Source organism: Orbicella franksi, unplaced genomic scaffold (assembly GCF_964199315.1).
Source record: "Orbicella franksi unplaced genomic scaffold, jaOrbFran1.1 SCAFFOLD_151, whole genome shotgun sequence".
NCBI lineage: Eukaryota > Metazoa > Cnidaria > Anthozoa > Scleractinia > Merulinidae > Orbicella > Orbicella franksi.
In genome coordinates, this window is record NW_027670760.1 from 31,803 (window position 1) to 38,946 (window position 7,144).

Here is a 7,144-nt window from a genome sequence, read left to right on the forward strand (position 1 = left end):
AGGCAAGTCTGCAGCTTTGATCATGCACCCCCCTCCCTATTAATTCACTTCTCAACTTTCTATGAAGAGTTCAAATGAGAATCAATTCACTGAGAATAAACTAAGATCCTATTCAGAGGGATCCAAGAGTCACTTCTCAACTTTCTTAAGAGTTCAAATGAGAATCAATTCAATGAGAATAAAAATTATAAGGTCTGATTAACTAAGAAATTCTCAAGACATCTATGACACGCGCTGACTTGAAAATTAAGGCTTCAAAGCCTGATGGCATGTACAATAAAAGGCAAGTCTGCAGCTTTGATCATGCACCCCCCTCCCTATTAATTCACTTCTCAACTTTCTATGAAGAGTTCAAATGAGAATCAATTCACTGAGAATAAACTAAGATCCTATTCAGAGGGATCCAAGAGTCACTTCTCAACTTTCTTAAGAGTTCAAATGAGAATCAATTCAATGAGAATAAAAATTATAAGGTCTGATTAACTAAGAAATTCTCAAGACATCTATGACACGCGCTGACTTGAAAATTAAGGCTTCAAAGCCTGATGGCATGTACAATAAAAGGCAAGTCTGCAGCTTTGATCATGCACCCCCCTCCCTATTAATTCACTTCTCAACTTTCTATGAAGAGTTCAAATGAGAATCAATTCACTGAGAATAAACTAAGATCCTATTCAGAGGGATCCAAGAGTCACTTCTCAACTTTCTTAAGAGTTCAAATGAGAATCAATTCAATGAGAATAAAAATTATAAGGTCTGATTAACTAAGAAATTCTCAAGACATCTATGACACGCGCTGACTTGAAAATTAAGGCTTCAAAGCCTGATGGCATGTACAATAAAAGGCAAGTCTGCAGCTTTGATCATGCACCCCCCTCCCTATTAATTCACTTCTCAACTTTCTATGAAGAGTTCAAATGAGAATCAATTCACTGAGAATAAACTAAGATCCTATTCAGAGGGATCCAAGAGTCACTTCTCAACTTTCTTAAGAGTTCAAATGAGAATCAATTCAATGAGAATAAAAATTATAAGGTCTGATTAACTAAGAAATTCTCAAGACATCTATGACACGCGCTGACTTGAAAATTAAGGCTTCAAAGCCTGATGGCATGTACAATAAAAGGCAAGTCTGCAGCTTTGATCATGCACCCCCCTCCCTATTAATTCACTTCTCAACTTTCTATGAAGAGTTCAAATGAGAATCAATTCACTGAGAATAAACTAAGATCCTATTCAGAGGGATCCAAGAGTCACTTCTCAACTTTCTTAAGAGTTCAAATGAGAATCAATTCAATGAGAATAAAAATTATAAGGTCTGATTAACTAAGAAATTCTCAAGACATCTATGACACGCGCTGACTTGAAAATTAAGGCTTCAAAGCCTGATGGCATGTACAATAAAAGGCAAGTCTGCAGCTTTGATCATGCACCCCCCTCCCTATTAATTCACTTCTCAACTTTCTATGAAGTATGAAGAGTTCAAATGAGAATCAATTCACTGAGAATAAACTAAGATCCTATTCAGAGGGATCCAAGAGTCACTTCTCAACTTTCTTAAGAGTTCAAATGAGAATCAATTCAATGAGAATAAAAATTATAAGGTCTGATTAACTAAGAAATTCTCAAGACATCTATGACACGCGCTGACTTGAAAATTAAGGCTTCAAAGCCTGATGGCATGTACAATAAAAGGCAAGTCTGCAGCTTTGATCATGCACCCCCCTCCCTATTAATTCACTTCTCAACTTTCTATGAAGAGTTCAAATGAGAATCAATTCACTGAGAATAAACTAAGATCCTATTCAGAGGGATCCAAGAGTCACTTCTCAACTTTCTTAAGAGTTCAAATGAGAATCAATTCAATGAGAATAAAAATTATAAGGTCTGATTAACTAAGAAATTCTCAAGACATCTATGACACGCGCTGACTTGAAAATTAAGGCTTCAAAGCCTGATGGCATGTACAATAAAAGGCAAGTCTGCAGCTTTGATCATGCACCCCCCTCCCTATTAATTCACTTCTCAACTTTCTATGAAGAGTTCAAATGAGAATCAATTCACTGAGAATAAACTAAGATCCTATTCAGAGGGATCCAAGAGTCACTTCTCAACTTTCTTAAGAGTTCAAATGAGAATCAATTCAATGAGAATAAAAATTATAAGGTCTGATTAACTAAGAAATTCTCAAGACATCTATGACACGCGCTGACTTGAAAATTAAGGCTTCAAAGCCTGATGGCATGTACAATAAAAGGCAAGTCTGCAGCTTTGATCATGCACCCCCCTCCCTATTAATTCACTTCTCAACTTTCTATGAAGAGTTCAAATGAGAATCAATTCACTGAGAATAAACTAAGATCCTATTCAGAGGGATCCAAGAGTCACTTCTCAACTTTCTTAAGAGTTCAAATGAGAATCAATTCAATGAGAATAAAAATTATAAGGTCTGATTAACTAAGAAATTCTCAAGACATCTATGACACGCGCTGACTTGAAAATTAAGGCTTCAAAGCCTGATGGCATGTACAATAAAAGGCAAGTCTGCAGCTTTGATCATGCACCCCCCTCCCTATTAATTCACTTCTCAACTTTCTATGAAGAGTTCAAATGAGAATCAATTCACTGAGAATAAACTAAGATCCTATTCAGAGGGATCCAAGAGTCACTTCTCAACTTTCTTAAGAGTTCAAATGAGAATCAATTCAATGAGAATAAAAATTATAAGGTCTGATTAACTAAGAAATTCTCAAGACATCTATGACACGCGCTGACTTGAAAATTAAGGCTTCAAAGCCTGATGGCATGTACAATAAAAGGCAAGTCTGCAGCTTTGATCATGCACCCCCCTCCCTATTAATTCACTTCTCAACTTTCTATGAAGAGTTCAAATGAGAATCAATTCACTGAGAATAAACTAAGATCCTATTCAGAGGGATCCAAGAGTCACTTCTCAACTTTCTTAAGAGTTCAAATGAGAATCAATTCAATGAGAATAAAAATTATAAGGTCTGATTAACTAAGAAATTCTCAAGACATCTATGACACGCGCTGACTTGAAAATTAAGGCTTCAAAGCCTGATGGCATGTACAATAAAAGGCAAGTCTGCAGCTTTGATCATGCACCCCCCTCCCTATTAATTCACTTCTCAACTTTCTATGAAGAGTTCAAATGAGAATCAATTCACTGAGAATAAACTAAGATCCTATTCAGAGGGATCCAAGAGTCACTTCTCAACTTTCTTAAGAGTTCAAATGAGAATCAATTCAATGAGAATAAAAATTATAAGGTCTGATTAACTAAGAAATTCTCAAGACATCTATGACACGCGCTGACTTGAAAATTAAGGCTTCAAAGCCTGATGGCATGTACAATAAAAGGCAAGTCTGCAGCTTTGATCATGCACCCCCCTCCCTATTAATTCACTTCTCAACTTTCTATGAAGAGTTCAAATGAGAATCAATTCACTGAGAATAAACTAAGATCCTATTCAGAGGGATCCAAGAGTCACTTCTCAACTTTCTTAAGAGTTCAAATGAGAATCAATTCAATGAGAATAAAAATTATAAGGTCTGATTAACTAAGAAATTCTCAAGACATCTATGACACGCGCTGACTTGAAAATTAAGGCTTCAAAGCCTGATGGCATGTACAATAAAAGGCAAGTCTGCAGCTTTGATCATGCACCCCCCTCCCTATTAATTCACTTCTCAACTTTCTATGAAGAGTTCAAATGAGAATCAATTCACTGAGAATAAACTAAGATCCTATTCAGAGGGATCCAAGAGTCACTTCTCAACTTTCTTAAGAGTTCAAATGAGAATCAATTCAATGAGAATAAAAATTATAAGGTCTGATTAACTAAGAAATTCTCAAGACATCTATGACACGCGCTGACTTGAAAATTAAGGCTTCAAAGCCTGATGGCATGTACAATAAAAGGCAAGTCTGCAGCTTTGATCATGCACCCCCCTCCCTATTAATTCACTTCTCAACTTTCTATGAAGAGTTCAAATGAGAATCAATTCACTGAGAATAAACTAAGATCCTATTCAGAGGGATCCAAGAGTCACTTCTCAACTTTCTTAAGAGTTCAAATGAGAATCAATTCAATGAGAATAAAAATTATAAGGTCTGATTAACTAAGAAATTCTCAAGACATCTATGACACGCGCTGACTTGAAAATTAAGGCTTCAAAGCCTGATGGCATGTACAATAAAAGGCAAGTCTGCAGCTTTGATCATGCACCCCCCTCCCTATTAATTCACTTCTCAACTTTCTATGAAGAGTTCAAATGAGAATCAATTCACTGAGAATAAACTAAGATCCTATTCAGAGGGATCCAAGAGTCACTTCTCAACTTTCTTAAGAGTTCAAATGAGAATCAATTCAATGAGAATAAAAATTATAAGGTCTGATTAACTAAGAAATTCTCAAGACATCTATGACACGCGCTGACTTGAAAATTAAGGCTTCAAAGCCTGATGGCATGTACAATAAAAGGCAAGTCTGCAGCTTTGATCATGCACCCCCCTCCCTATTAATTCACTTCTCAACTTTCTATGAAGAGTTCAAATGAGAATCAATTCACTGAGAATAAACTAAGATCCTATTCAGAGGGATCCAAGAGTCACTTCTCAACTTTCTTAAGAGTTCAAATGAGAATCAATTCAATGAGAATAAAAATTATAAGGTCTGATTAACTAAGAAATTCTCAAGACATCTATGACACGCGCTGACTTGAAAATTAAGGCTTCAAAGCCTGATGGCATGTACAATAAAAGGCAAGTCTGCAGCTTTGATCATGCACCCCCCTCCCTATTAATTCACTTCTCAACTTTCTATGAAGAGTTCAAATGAGAATCAATTCACTGAGAATAAACTAAGATCCTATTCAGAGGGATCCAAGAGTCACTTCTCAACTTTCTTAAGAGTTCAAATGAGAATCAATTCAATGAGAATAAAAATTATAAGGTCTGATTAACTAAGAAATTCTCAAGACATCTATGACACGCGCTGACTTGAAAATTAAGGCTTCAAAGCCTGATGGCATGTACAATAAAAAGGCAAGTCTGCAGCTTTGATCATGCACCCCCCTCCCTATTAATTCACTTCTCAACTTTCTATGAAGAGTTCAAATGAGAATCAATTCACTGAGAATAAACTAAGATCCTATTCAGAGGGATCCAAGAGTCACTTCTCAACTTTCTTAAGAGTTCAAATGAGAATCAATTCAATGAGAATAAAAATTATAAGGTCTGATTAACTAAGAAATTCTCAAGACATCTATGACACGCGCTGACTTGAAAATTAAGGCTTCAAAGCCTGATGGCATGTACAATAAAAGGCAAGTCTGCAGCTTTGATCATGCACCCCCCTCCCTATTAATTCACTTCTCAACTTTCTATGAAGAGTTCAAATGAGAATCAATTCACTGAGAATAAACTAAGATCCTATTCAGAGGGATCCAAGAGTCACTTCTCAACTTTCTTAAGAGTTCAAATGAGAATCAATTCAATGAGAATAAAAATTATAAGGTCTGATTAACTAAGAAATTCTCAAGACATCTATGACACGCGCTGACTTGAAAATTAAGGCTTCAAAGCCTGATGGCATGTACAATAAAAGGCAAGTCTGCAGCTTTGATCATGCACCCCCCTCCCTATTAATTCACTTCTCAACTTTCTATGAAGAGTTCAAATGAGAATCAATTCACTGAGAATAAACTAAGATCCTATTCAGAGGGATCCAAGAGTCACTTCTCAACTTTCTTAAGAGTTCAAATGAGAATCAATTCAATGAGAATAAAAATTATAAGGTCTGATTAACTAAGAAATTCTCAAGACATCTATGACACGCGCTGACTTGAAAATTAAGGCTTCAAAGCCTGATGGCATGTACAATAAAAGGCAAGTCTGCAGCTTTGATCATGCACCCCCCTCCCTATTAATTCACTTCTCAACTTTCTATGAAGAGTTCAAATGAGAATCAATTCACTGAGAATAAACTAAGATCCTATTCAGAGGGATCCAAGAGTCACTTCTCAACTTTCTTAAGAGTTCAAATGAGAATCAATTCAATGAGAATAAAAATTATAAGGTCTGATTAACTAAGAAATTCTCAAGACATCTATGACACGCGCTGACTTGAAAATTAAGGCTTCAAAGCCTGATGGCATGTACAATAAAAGGCAAGTCTGCAGCTTTGATCATGCACCCCCCTCCCTATTAATTCACTTCTCAACTTTCTATGAAGAGTTCAAATGAGAATAAATTCACTGAGAATAAACTAAGATCCTATTCAGAGGGATCCAAGAGTCACTTCTCAACTTTCTTAAGAGTTCAAATGAGAATCAATTCAATGAGAATAAAAATTATAAGGTCTGATTAACTAAGAAATTCTCAAGACATCTATGACACGCGCTGACTTGAAAATTAAGGCTTCAAAGCCTGATGGCATGTACAATAAAAGGCAAGTCTGCAGCTTTGATCATGCACCCCCCTCCCTATTAATTCACTTCTCAACTTTCTATGAAGAGTTCAAATGAGAATCAATTCACTGAGAATAAACTAAGATCCTATTCAGAGGGATCCAAGAGTCACTTCTCAACTTTCTTAAGAGTTCAAATGAGAATCAATTCAATGAGAATAAAAATTATAAGGTCTGATTAACTAAGAAATTCTCAAGACATCTATGACACGCGCTGACTTGAAAATTAAGGCTTCAAAGCCTGATGGCATGTACAATAAAAGGCAAGTCTGCAGCTTTGATCATGCACCCCCCTCCCTATTAATTCACTTCTCAACTTTCTATGAAGAGTTCAAATGAGAATCAATTCACTGAGAATAAACTAAGATCCTATTCAGAGGGATCCAAGAGTCACTTCTCAACTTTCTTAAGAGTTCAAATGAGAATCAATTCAATGAGAATAAAAATTATAAGGTCTGATTAACTAAGAAATTCTCAAGACATCTATGACACGCGCTGACTTGAAAATTAAGGCTTCAAAGCCTGATGGCATGTACAATAAAAGGCAAGTCTGCAGCTTTGATCATGCACCCCCCTCCCTATTAATTCACTTCTCAACTTTCTATGAAGAGTTCAAATGAGAATCAATTCACTGAGAATAAACTAAGATCCTA